Source organism: Oncorhynchus clarkii, chromosome 23, assembly GCF_045791955.1.
Source record: "Oncorhynchus clarkii lewisi isolate Uvic-CL-2024 chromosome 23, UVic_Ocla_1.0, whole genome shotgun sequence".
Classification (NCBI taxonomy): Eukaryota; Metazoa; Chordata; class Actinopteri; order Salmoniformes; family Salmonidae; genus Oncorhynchus; species Oncorhynchus clarkii.
In genome coordinates, this window is record NC_092169.1 from 56659286 (window position 1) to 56672380 (window position 13095).

General features: G+C 47.3%; 1 protein-coding gene across 24 annotated transcripts in view; it reads left to right on the plus strand.

Annotated features, from left to right (window-relative positions):
* The window catches only part of LOC139381442 (EBF transcription factor 3a), a 229777-nt gene that overhangs the window by 152418 nt on the left and 64264 nt on the right, over positions 1-13095 (plus strand). The gene's annotated exons all lie outside the window — the stretch shown is intronic.

Genomic DNA, 13095 nt, shown 5'->3' on the forward strand with positions numbered 1-13095 from the left:
GAACTAATGGGGATCCATAATAAACCCCAGGAAGAGTAGCGCTGTCTTGACAGGAACTAATGGGGATCCATAATAAACCCCAGGAAGAGTAGCTGCTGTCTTGGCCCCAGCTAATGGGGATCCATAATAAACCCCAGGAAGAGTAGCTGCTGCCTTGGCAGGAACTAATGGGGATCCATAATAAACCCCAGGAAGAGTAGCTGCTGCCTTGGCAGGAACTAATGGGTATCCATAATAAACGCCAGGAAGAGTAGCTGCTGCCTTGACAGGAACTAATGGGGATCCATAATAAACCCCAGGAAGAGTAGCTGCTGTCTTGGCAGGAACTAATGGGGATCCATAATAAACCCCAGGAATAGTAGCTGCTGTCTTGGCAGGAACTAATGGGGACCCATAATAAACCCCAGGAAGAGTAGCTGCTGTCTTGACAGGAACTAATGGGGATCCATAATAAACCCCAGGAAGAGTAGCTGCTGCCTTGACAGGAACTAATGGGGATCCATAATAAACCCCAGGAAGAGTAGCTGCTGTCTTGGCAGGAACTAATGGGGATCCATAATAAACCCCAGGAATAGTAGCTGCTGTCTTGGCAGGAACTAATGGGGACCCATAATAAACCCCAGGAAGAGTAGCTGCTGTCTTGACAGGAACTAATGGGGATCCATAATAAACCCCAGGAAGAGTAGCTGCTGCCTTGGCAGGAACTAATAGGGATCCATAATAAACCCCAGGAAGAGTAGCTGCTGCCTTGGCAGGAACTAATGGGGATCCATAATAAACGCCAGGAAGAGTAGCTGCTGCCTTGACAGGAACTAATGGGGATCCATAATAAACCCCAGGAAGAGTAGCTGCTGCCTTGACAGGAACTTATGGGGATCCATAATAAACCCCAGGAAGAGTAGCTGCTGCCTTGGCAGGAACTAATGGGGATCCATAATAAACCCCAGGAAGAGTAGCTGCTGCCTTGACAGGAACTTATGGGGATCCATAATAAACCCCAGGAAGAGTAGCTGCTGCCTTGACAGGAACTTATGGGGATCCATAATAAACGCCAGGAAGAGTAGCTGCTGCCTTGACAGGAACTTATGGGGATCCATAATAAACCCCAGGAAGAGTTGCTGCTGCCTTGACAGGAACTAATGGGGACCCATCATTAATACAAATACAAAGGTTCAGTCAATACAGAACATTTCAAGAACTTTAAAAGTTTCTTCATGTGTAGTCGCAAAAACCATCGAACGCAATGATGAAACTGTCTCTCACGAGGACCACCACAGGAAAGGAAGACCCAGAGTGACCTGTCTCTCATGAGGACCACCCCAGAAATGAAGACCCAGAGTGACCTGGCTCTCACGAGGATCGCCCCAGAAATGAAGACCCAGAGTGACCTGTCTCTCATGAGGACCGCCACAGGAAAGGAAGACCCAGAGTGACCTCTGCTGCAAAGGATAAGTTCATTAGAGTTAACTGGCTCTCACGAGGACCGCCACAGGAAATGAAGACGCATGTTTACCTCTGCTGCAAAGGATAAGTTCATTAGAGTTAACTGGCTCTCACAAGGACCGCCACAGGAAATGAAGACCCAGGTTTACCTCTGCTGCAAAGGATAAGTTCATTAGAGTTAACTGGCTCTCATGAGGACCGCCACAGGAAAGGAAGACCCAGAGTTACCTCTGCTGCAAAGGATAAGTTCATTAGAGTTACCAGCCTCAGAAATTGCAGCCCAACTAAAACACTTCACAGAGTTCATGTAACAGACACATCTCAACATCAGTTGTCAGAGGAGACTGTGTAAATTGCTACAAAGAAACCACTACTAAAGGACACCAATAATAAGAAGAGACTTGCTTGGGACAAGAAACACAAGCAATGGGCATTAGACTGGTCAAAAGTTGTCCTTTGGTCTGGAGTCCAAATTGTAGATTTTTGGTTCCAACCGCTGTGTCTTTGTGAGACACGGTGTGGGTGAACGGATGATCTCTACATGTGTAGTTCCCACCGTGAAGCATGGAGGAGGAGGTGTTATGGTGTGGGGGTGACACTGTCTGTGACACTGTCTGTGATTTATTTAGAATTCAAGGCACACTTAACCAGCATGGCTACCACAGCATGCTGCAGCGATACGCCATCCCATCTGGTTTGGGCTTAGTGGGACTATCATTTTTTTTTCAACAGGATAATGACCCAACACACCTCCAGACTATGTAAGGGCTATTTGACCAAGAAGGAGAGTGATGGAGGGCTGCATCAGATGACCTGGCCTCCACAATCCCCCATCCTCAACCAAATTGAGATGGTTTGGAATTAGTCGGACTGCAGAGTGAAGGAAAAGCAGCCAACAAGTGCTCAGCATATGTGGGAACTCCTTCAAGACTGTTGGAAAAGCATTCCAGGTGAAGCTGGTTAAGAGAATGCCAAGCGTGTGCAAAGCTGTCATCAAGGCAAAAGGGTGGCTATTTGAAAAATCTCAAATATACAATATATTTTGATTCGTTTAACACTCTTTTTGGTTACTACATGATTCCGTATGTGTTATTTAATAGTTTTGATGTCTTCACAAATATTTTTACAATGAAGAAAGTCGTACAAAATAACGAAAAACCATTGAAGGTGTTGTAAAACATGTGACCTGATAGTGCTACATGTTCCAGAGGCGTATTCGACTCGAACGCTGGAGGCCTGGAGATGCTAAACGTGGTTATGTTAGTTAACGTGACAATAACCGGCTGACAGAAATGTCATGACCGCCACAGCCCTAGTAACAGCCCTAGTAACAGCCCCTAGTAACAGCCCCTAGTAACAGCCTTGGTAACAGTCCCTAGTAACAGCCCTGGTAACAGCCCCTAGTAACAGCCCTAGTAACAGCCCTAGTAACAGCCCCTAGTAACAGCCCTAGTAACAGCCCCTAGTAACAGCCCTAGTAACAGCCCCTAGTAACAGCCCTAGTAACAGCCCCTAGTAACAGCCCTAGTAACAGCCCCTAGTAACAGCCCTAGTAACAGACATATTATCCCTGACCACCACAGCCCTAGTAACAGACATATTATCCCTGACCACCACAGTCCTAGTAACAGACATATTATCCCTGACCACCACAGCCCTAGTAACAGCCATATTATCCCTGACCACCACAGCCCTAGTAACAGACATATTATCCCTGACTACCACAGCCCTAGTAACAGACATATTATCCCTGACCACCACAGCCCTAGTAACAGACATATTATCCCTGACAAACCACAGCCCTGGTAACATACATATTATCCCTGACCGCCACAGCCCTAGTAACAGACATATTATCCCTGACTACCACAGCCCTAGTAACAGCCCCTAGTAACAGCCCTAGTAACAGACATATTATCCCTGACCACCACAGCCCTAGTAACAGACATATTATCCCTGACCACCACAGCCCTAGTAACAGCCCTAGTAACAGACATATTATCCCTGACCGCCACAGCCCTAGTAACAGACATATTATCCCTGACCACCACAGACCTAGTAACAGCCCTAGTAACAGACATATTATCCCTGACCACCACAGACCTAGTAACAGCCCTAGTAACAGCCCCTAGTAACAGCCCTAGTAACAGCCCCTAGTAACAGCCCTAGTAACAGACATATTATCCCTGACCACCACAGCCCTAGTAACAGCCATATTATCCCTGACCACCACAGCCCTAGTAACAGACATATTATCCCTGACTACCACAGCCCTAGTAACAGCCATATTATCCCTGACCACCACAGCCCTAGTAACAGACATATTATCCCTGACCACCACAGCCCTAGTAACAGACATATTATCCCTGACCACCACAGACCTAGTAACAGCCCTAGTAACAGCCCCTAGTAACAGCCCTAGTAACAGCCCCTAGTAACAGCCCTAGTAACAGACATATTATCCCTGACCACCACAGCCCTAGTAACAGACATATTATCCCTGACCACCACAGCCCTAGTAACAGACATATTATCCCTGACCGCCACAGCCCTAGTAACAGACATATTATCCCTGACCACCACAGCCCTAGTAACAGACATATTATCCCTGACCACCACAGCCCTAGTAACAGACATATTATCCCTGACCGCCACAGCCCTAGTAACAGACATATTATCCCTGACCACCACAGCCCTAGTAACAGACATATCATCCCTGACCACCACAGCCCTAGTAACAGACATATTATCCCTGTCCACCACAGCCCTAGTAACAGCCCTAGTAACAGACATATTATCCCTGACCACCACAGCCCTAGTAACAGACATATTATCCCTGACCACCACAGCCCTAGTAACAGACATATTATCCCTGACCACCACAGCCCTAGTAACAGACATATTATCCCTGACCACCACAGCCCTAGTAACAGACATATTATCCCTGACCACCACAGCCCTAGTAACAGACATATTATCCCTGACCACCACAGCCCTAGTAACAGACATATTATCCCTGACTACCACAGCCCTAGTAACAGACATATATTCCCTGACCACCACAGCCCTAGTAACAGCCATATTATCCCTGACCGCCACAGCCCTAGTAACAGCCCTAGTAACAGACATATTATCCCTGACCACCACAGCCCTAGTAACAGCCATATTATCCCTGACCACCACAGCCCTAGTAACAGACATATTATCCCTGACCGCCACAGCCCTAGTAACAGCCCTAGTAACAGACATATTATCCCTGACCACCACAGCCCTTGTAACAGCCATATTATCCCTGACCACCACAGCCCTAGTAACAGACATATTATCCCTGACCACCACAGCCCTAGTAACAGACATATTATCCCTGACCACCACAGCCCTAGTAACAGACATATTATCCCTGACCACCACAGCCCTAGTAACAGCCCTAGTAACAGACATATTATCCCTGACCACCACAGCCCTAGTAACAGACATATTATCCCTGACCACCACAGCCCTAGTAACAGCCATATTATCCCTGACCACCACAGCCCTAGTAACAGACATATTATCCCTGACCACCACAGTCCTAGTAACAGACATATTATCCCTGACTACCACAGCCCTAGTAACAGCCCTAGTAACAGACCTAGTAACAGCCCATAGTAACAGCCCTAGTAACAGACCTAGTAACAGCCCCTAGTAACAGCCCTAGTAACAGACATATTATCCCTGACCACCACAGCCCTAGTAACAGACATATTATCCCTGACCACCACAGCCCTAGTAACAGACATATTATCCCTGACCACCACAGCCCTAGTAACAGACATATTATCCCTGACCACCACAGCCCTAGTAACAGACATATTATCCCTGACCACCACAGCCCTAGTAACAGACATATTATCCCTGACTACCACAGCCCTAGTAACAGACATATATTCCCTGACCACCACAGCCCTAGTAACAGACATATTATCCCTGACCGCCACAGCCCTAGTAACAGCCCTAGTAACAGACATATTATCCCTGACCACCACAGCCCTAGTAACAGACATATTATCCCTGACCACCACAGCCCTAGTAACAGACATATATTCCCTGACCACCACAGCCCTAGTAACAGACATATTATCCCTGACCACCACAGCCCTAGTAACAGACATATTATCCCTGACCACCACAGCCCTAGTAACAGACATATTATCCCTGACCACCACAGCCCTAGTTACAGCCATATTATCCCTGACCGCCACAGCCCTAGTAACAGCCCTAGTAACAGACATATTATCCCTGACCACCACAGCCCTAGTAACAGCCATATTATCCCTGACCACCACAGCCCTAGTAACAGACATATTATCCCTGACCGCCACAGCCCTAGTAACAGCCCTAGTAACAGACATATTATCCCTGACCACCACAGCCCTAGTAACAGCCATATTATCCCTGACCACCACAGCCCTAGTAACCACCACAGCCCTAGTAACAGACATATTATCCCTGACCACCACAGCCCTAGTAACAGACATATTATCCCTGACCACCACAGCCCTAGTAACAGACATATTATCCCTGACCACCACAGCCCTAGTAACAGACATATTATCCCTGACCACCACAGCCCTAGTAACAGACATATTATCCCTGACCACCACAGCCCTAGTAACAGACATATTATCCCTGACCACCACAGCCCTAGTAACAGACATATTATCCCTGACCACCACAGCCCTAGTAACAGACATATTATCCCTGACCACCACAGCCCTAGTAACAGACATATTATCCCTGACCACCACAGCCCTAGTAACAGCCCTAGTAACAGACATATTATCCCTGACCACCACAGCCCTAGTAACAGACATATTATCCCTGACCACCACAGCCCTAGTAACAGCCATATTATCCCTGACCACCACAGCCCTAGTAACAGACATATTATCCCTGACCACCACAGCCCTAGTAACAGACATATTATCCCTGACCACCACAGCCCTAGTAACAGACATATTATCCCTGACCACCACAGCCCTAGTAACAGCCCTACCACAGCACAGCCCTAACAGACATATTATCCCTGACCACCACAGCCCTAGTAACAGCCATATTATCCCTGACCACCACAGCCCTAGTAACAGACATATTATCCCTGACCACCACAGCCCTAGTAACAGACATATTATCCCTGACCACCACAGCCCTAGTAACAGACATATTATCCCTGACCACCACAGCCCTAGTAACAGACATATTATCCCTGACCACCACAGCCCTAGTAACAGACATATTATCCCTGACCACCACAGCCCTAGTAACAGCCCTAGTAACAGACATATTATCCCTGACCACCACAGCCCTAGTAACAGACATATTATCCCTGACCACCACAGCCCTAGTAACAGACATATTATCCCTGACCACCACAGCCCTAGTAACAGACATATTATCCCTGACCACCACAGCCCTAGTAACAGCCATATTATCCCTGACCACCACAGCCCTAGTAACAGACCCTGACCACCACAGCCCTAGTAACAGACATATTATCCCTGACCACCACAGCCCTAGTAACAGACATATTATCCCTGACCACCACAGCCCTAGTAACAGACATATTATCCCTGACCACCACAGCCCTAGTAACAGCCCTAGTAACAGACATATTATCCCTGACCACCACAGCCCTAGTAACAGATATTATCCCTGACCACCACAGCCCTAGTAACAGACATATTATCCCTGACCGCCACAGCCCTAGTAACAGCCCTAGTAACAGACATATTATCCCTGACCACCACAGCCCTAGTAACAGACATATTATCCCTGACCCACAGCCCTAGTAACAGCCCCTGACAGCCCTAGTAACAGACATATTATCCCTGACCACCACAGCCCTAGTAACAGACATATTATCCCTGACCACCACAGCCCTAGTAACAGACATATTATCCCTGACCACCACAGCCCTAGTAACAGACATATTATCCCTGACCACCACAGCCCTAGTAACAGACATATTATCCCTGACCACCACAGCCCTAGTAACAGACATATTATCCCTGACCACCACAGCCCTAGTAACAGCCCTAGTAACAGACATATTATCCCTGACCACCACAGCCCTAGTAACAGACATATTATCCCTGACCACCACAGCCCTAGTAACAGACATATTATCCCTGACCACCACAGCCCTAGTAACAGACATATTATCCCTGACCACCACAGCCCTAGTAACAGACATATTATCCCTGACCACCACAGCCCTAGTAACAGCCCTAGTAACAGACATAGTAAAATATCCCTGACCACCACAGCCCTAGTAACAGACATATTATCCCTGACCACCACAGCCCTAGTAACAGCCCTAGTAACAGACATATTATCCCTGACCACCACAGCCCTAGTAACAGACATATTATCCCTGACCACCACAGCCCTAGTAAGTAACAGACATATTATCCCTGACCACCACAGCCCTAGTAACAGACATATTATCCCTGACCACCACAGCCCTAGTAACAGCCCTAGTAACAGACATATTATCCCTGACCACCACAGCCCTAGTAACAGACATATTATCCCTGACCACCACAGCCCTAGTAACAGACATATTATCCCTGACCACCACAGCCCTAGTAACAGACATATTATCCCTGACCACCACAGCCCTAGTAACAGCCATATTATCCCTGACCACCACAGCCCTAGTAACAGACATATTATCCCTGACCACCACAGCCCTAGTAACAGACATATTATCCCTGACCACCACAGCCCTAGTAACAGACATATTATCCCTGACCACCACAGCCCTAGTAACAGACATATTATCCCTGACCACCACAGCCCTAGTAACAGACATATTATCCCTGACCACCACAGCCCTAGTAACAGACATATTATCCCTGACCACCACAGCCCTAGTAACAGACATATTATCCCTGACCACCACAGCCCTAGTAACAGCCCTAGTAACAGACATATTATCCCTGACCACCACAGCCCTAGTAACAGACATATTATCCCTGACCACCACAGCCCTAGTAACAGACATATTATCCCTGACCACCACAGCCCTAGTAACAGCCCTAGTAACAGACATATTATCCCTGACCACCACAGCCCTAGTAACAGACATATTATCCCTGACCACCACCCCTAGTAACAGCCCTAGTAACAGACATATTATCCCTGACCACCACAGCCCTAGTAACAGACATATTATCCCTGACCACCACAGCCCTAGTAACAGACATATTATCCCTGACCACCACAGCCCTAGTAACAGACATATTATCCCTGACCACCACAGCCCTAGTAACAGACATATTATCCCTGACCACCACAGCCCTAGTAACAGACATATTATCCCTGACCACCACAGCCCTAGTAACAGACATATTATCCCTGACCACCACAGCCCTAGTAACAGACATATTATCCCTGACCGCCACAGCCCTAGTAACAGCCCTAGTAACAGACATATTATCCCTGACCACCACAGCCCTAGTAACAGACATATTATCCCTGACCACCACAGCCCTAGTAACAGACATATTATCCCTGACCACCACAGCCCTAGTAACAGACATATTATCCCTGACCACCACAGCCCTAGTAACAGACATATTATCCCTGACCACCACAGCCCTAGTAACAGACATATTATCCCTGACCACCACAGCCCTAGTAACAGACATATTATCCCTGACCGCCACAGCCCTAGTAACAGCCCTAGTAACAGACATATTATCCCTGACCACCACAGCCCTAGTAACAGACATATTATCCCTGACCACCACAGCCCTAGTAACAGACATATTATCCCTGACCACCACAGCCCTAGTAACAGACATATTATCCCTGACCACCACAGCCCTAGTAACAGACATATTATCCCTGACCACCACAGCCCTAGTAACAGACATATTATCCCTGACCACCACAGCCCTAGTAACAGACATATTATCCCTGACCACCACAGCCCTAGTAACAGACATATTATCCCTGACCACCACAGCCCTAGTAACAGCCCTAGTAACAGACATATTATCCCTGACCACCACAGCCCTAGTAACAGACATATTATCTCTGACCACCACAGCCCTAGTAACAGCCCTAGTAACAGACATATTATCCCTGACCACCACAGCCCTAGTAACAGACATATTATCCCTGACCACCACAGCCCTAGTAACAGACATATTATCCCTGACCACCACAGCCCTAGTAACAGCCATATTATCCCTGACCACCACAGCCCTAGTAACAGCCATATTATCCCTGACCACCACAGCCCTAGTAACAGACATATTATCCCTGACCACCACAGCCCTAGTAACAGACATATTATCCCTGACCACCACAGCCCTAGTAACAGACATATTATCCCTGACCACCACAGCCCTAGTAACAGACATATTATCCCTGACCACCACAGCCCTAGTAACAGACATATTATCCCTGACCACCACAGCCCTAGTAACAGACATATTATCCCTGACCACCACAGCCCTAGTAACAGACATATTATCTCTGACCACCACAGCCCTAGTAACAGCCATATTATCCCTGACCACCACAGCCCTAGTAACAGCCCCTAGTAACAGACATATTATCCCTGACCACCACAGCCCTAGTAACAGACATATTATCCCTGACCACCACAGCCCTAGTAACAGCCCTAGTAACAGACATATTATCCCTGACCACCACAGCCCTAGTAACAGACATATTATCCCTGACCACCACAGCCCTAGTAACAGCCCTAGTAACAGACATATTATCCCTGACCACCACAGCCCTAGTAACAGACATATTATCCCTGACCACCACAGCCCTAGTAACAGCCCTAGACATATTATCCCTGACCACCACAGCCCTAGTAACAGACAGATTATCCCTGACCACCACAGCCCTAGTAACAGACATATTATCCCTGACCACCACAGCCCTAGTAACAGCCATATTATCCCTGACCACCACAGCCCTAGTAACAGCCGACATATTATCCCTGACCACCACAGCCCTAGTAACAGACATATTATCCCTGACCACCACAGCCCTAGTAACAGACATATTATTCCTGACTACCACAGCCCTAGTAACAGACATATTATCCCTGACCACCACAGCCCTAGTAACAGCCCTAGTAACAGACATATTATCCCTGACCACCACAGCCCTAGTAACAGCATATTATCCCTGACCACCACAGCCCTAGTAACAGAGTAACATATTATCCCTGACCACCACAGCCCTAGTAACAGCAGACATATTATCCCTGACCACCACAGCCCTAGTAACAGACATATTATCCCTGACCACCACAGCCCTAGTAACAGCCCTAGTAACAGACATATTATCCCTGACCACCACAGCCCTAGTAACAGACATATTATCCCTGACCACCACAGCCCTAGTAACAGACATATTATCCCTGACCACCACAGCCCTAGTAACAGACATATTATCCCTGACCACCACAGCCCTAGTAACATACATATTATCCCTGACCACCACAGCCCTAGTAACAGACATATTATCCCTGACTACCACAGCCCTAGTAACAGACATATTATCCCTGACTACCACAGCCCTAGTAACAGCCCTAGTAACAGACATATTATCCCTGACCACCACAGCCCTAGTAACAGACATATTATCCCTGACCACCACAGCCCTAGTAACAGATATATTATCCCTGACCACCACAGCCCTAGTAACAGACATATTATCCCTGACCACCACAGCCCTAGTAACAGCCATATTATCCCTGACCACCACAGCCCTAGTAACAGACATATTATCCCTGACCACCACAGACCTAGTAACAGCCCTAGTAACAGACATATTATCCCTGACTACCACAGCCCTAGTAACAGACATATTATCCCTGACCGCCACAGCCCTAGTAACAGCCATATTATCCCTGACCACCACAGCCCTAGTAACAGCCCTAGTAACAGACATATTATCCCTGACCACCACAGCCCTAGTAACAGACATATTATCCCTGACCACCACAGCCCTAGTAACAGACATATTATCCCTGACCACCACAGCCCTAGTAACAGACATATTATCCCTGACCACCACAGCCATATTATCCCTGACCACCACAGCCCTAGTAACAGACATATTATCCCTGACTACCACAGCCCTAGTAACAGACATATTATCCCTGACCGCCACAGCCCTAGTAACAGCCATATTATCCCTGACCACCACAGCCCTAGTAACAGCCCTAGTAACAGACATATTATCCCTGACTACCACAGCCCTAGTAACAGACATATTATCCCTGACCACCACAGACCTAGTAACAGACATATTATCCCTGACCACCACAGACCTAGTAACAGCCCTAGTAACAGACATATTATCCCTGACTACCACAGCCCTAGTAACAGACATATTATCCCTGACCGCCACAGCCCTAGTAACAGCCATATTATCCCTGACCACCACAGCCCTAGTAACAGCCCTAGTAACAGACATATTATCCCTGACCACCACAGCCCTAGTAACAGACATATTATCCCTGACCACCACAGCCCTAGTAACAGACATATTATCCCTGACCACCACAGCCCTAGTAACAGACATATTATCCCTGACCACCACAGCCATATTATCCCTGACCACCACAGCCCTAGTAACAGACATATTATCCCTGACCACCACAGCCCTAGTAACAGACATATTATCCCTGACCACCACAGACCTAGTAACAGCCCTAGTAACAGACATATTATCCCTGACTACCACAGCCCTAGTAACAGACATATTATCCCTGACCGCCACAGCCCTAGTAACAGCCATATTATCCCTGACCACCACAGCCCTAGTAACAGCCCTAGTAACAGACATATTATCCCTGACCACCACAGCCCTAGTAACAGACATATTATCCCTGACCACCACAGCCATAGTAACAGACATATTATCCCTGACCACCACAGACCTAGTAACAGCCCTAGTAACAGCCCTAGTAACAGACATATTATCCCTGACCACCACAGCCCCTAGTAACAGCCCTAGTAACAGACATATTATCCCTGACCACCACAGCCCCTAGTAACAGCCCTAGTAACAGACATATTTTCCCTGACACACCGTTTGCTACACAAAGCCATTTTTCCCCCCTCTGGATTTCTGTAGCTAGAACAAACCAATGGTTTTTGTCGGCCTTTTTGCCTTGTAAAACCAGTCAATTAGTTTTGTCTTTTTTTATTATTATTATTATTTACCTTTATTTAACTAGGCAAGTCTTATTTTCAATGACGGCCTGGGAACAGTGGGTTAAACTGGTCTAGGAACAGTGGGTTAACTGGTCTAGGAACAGTGGGTTAACTGGTCTAGGAACAGTGGGTTAACTGGTCTAGGAACAGTGGGTTAACTGGTCTAGGAACAGTGGGTTAACTGGTCTAGGAACAGTGGGTTAACTGGTCTAGGAACAGTGAGTTAACTGCCTGTTCAGGGGCAGAACGACAGATTTGTACCTTGTCAGCTCGGGGATTTGAACTTGCAACCTTCCGGTTACTAGTCCAACGCTCTAACCACTAGGCTACCACATGAGTAACGCTGCTCGGTCTGACGTAGGGAATCTGGCTCTTCAGTGCCCGGTGTTCTGTTTTAATATTCAGGCTAGTTGGTTAG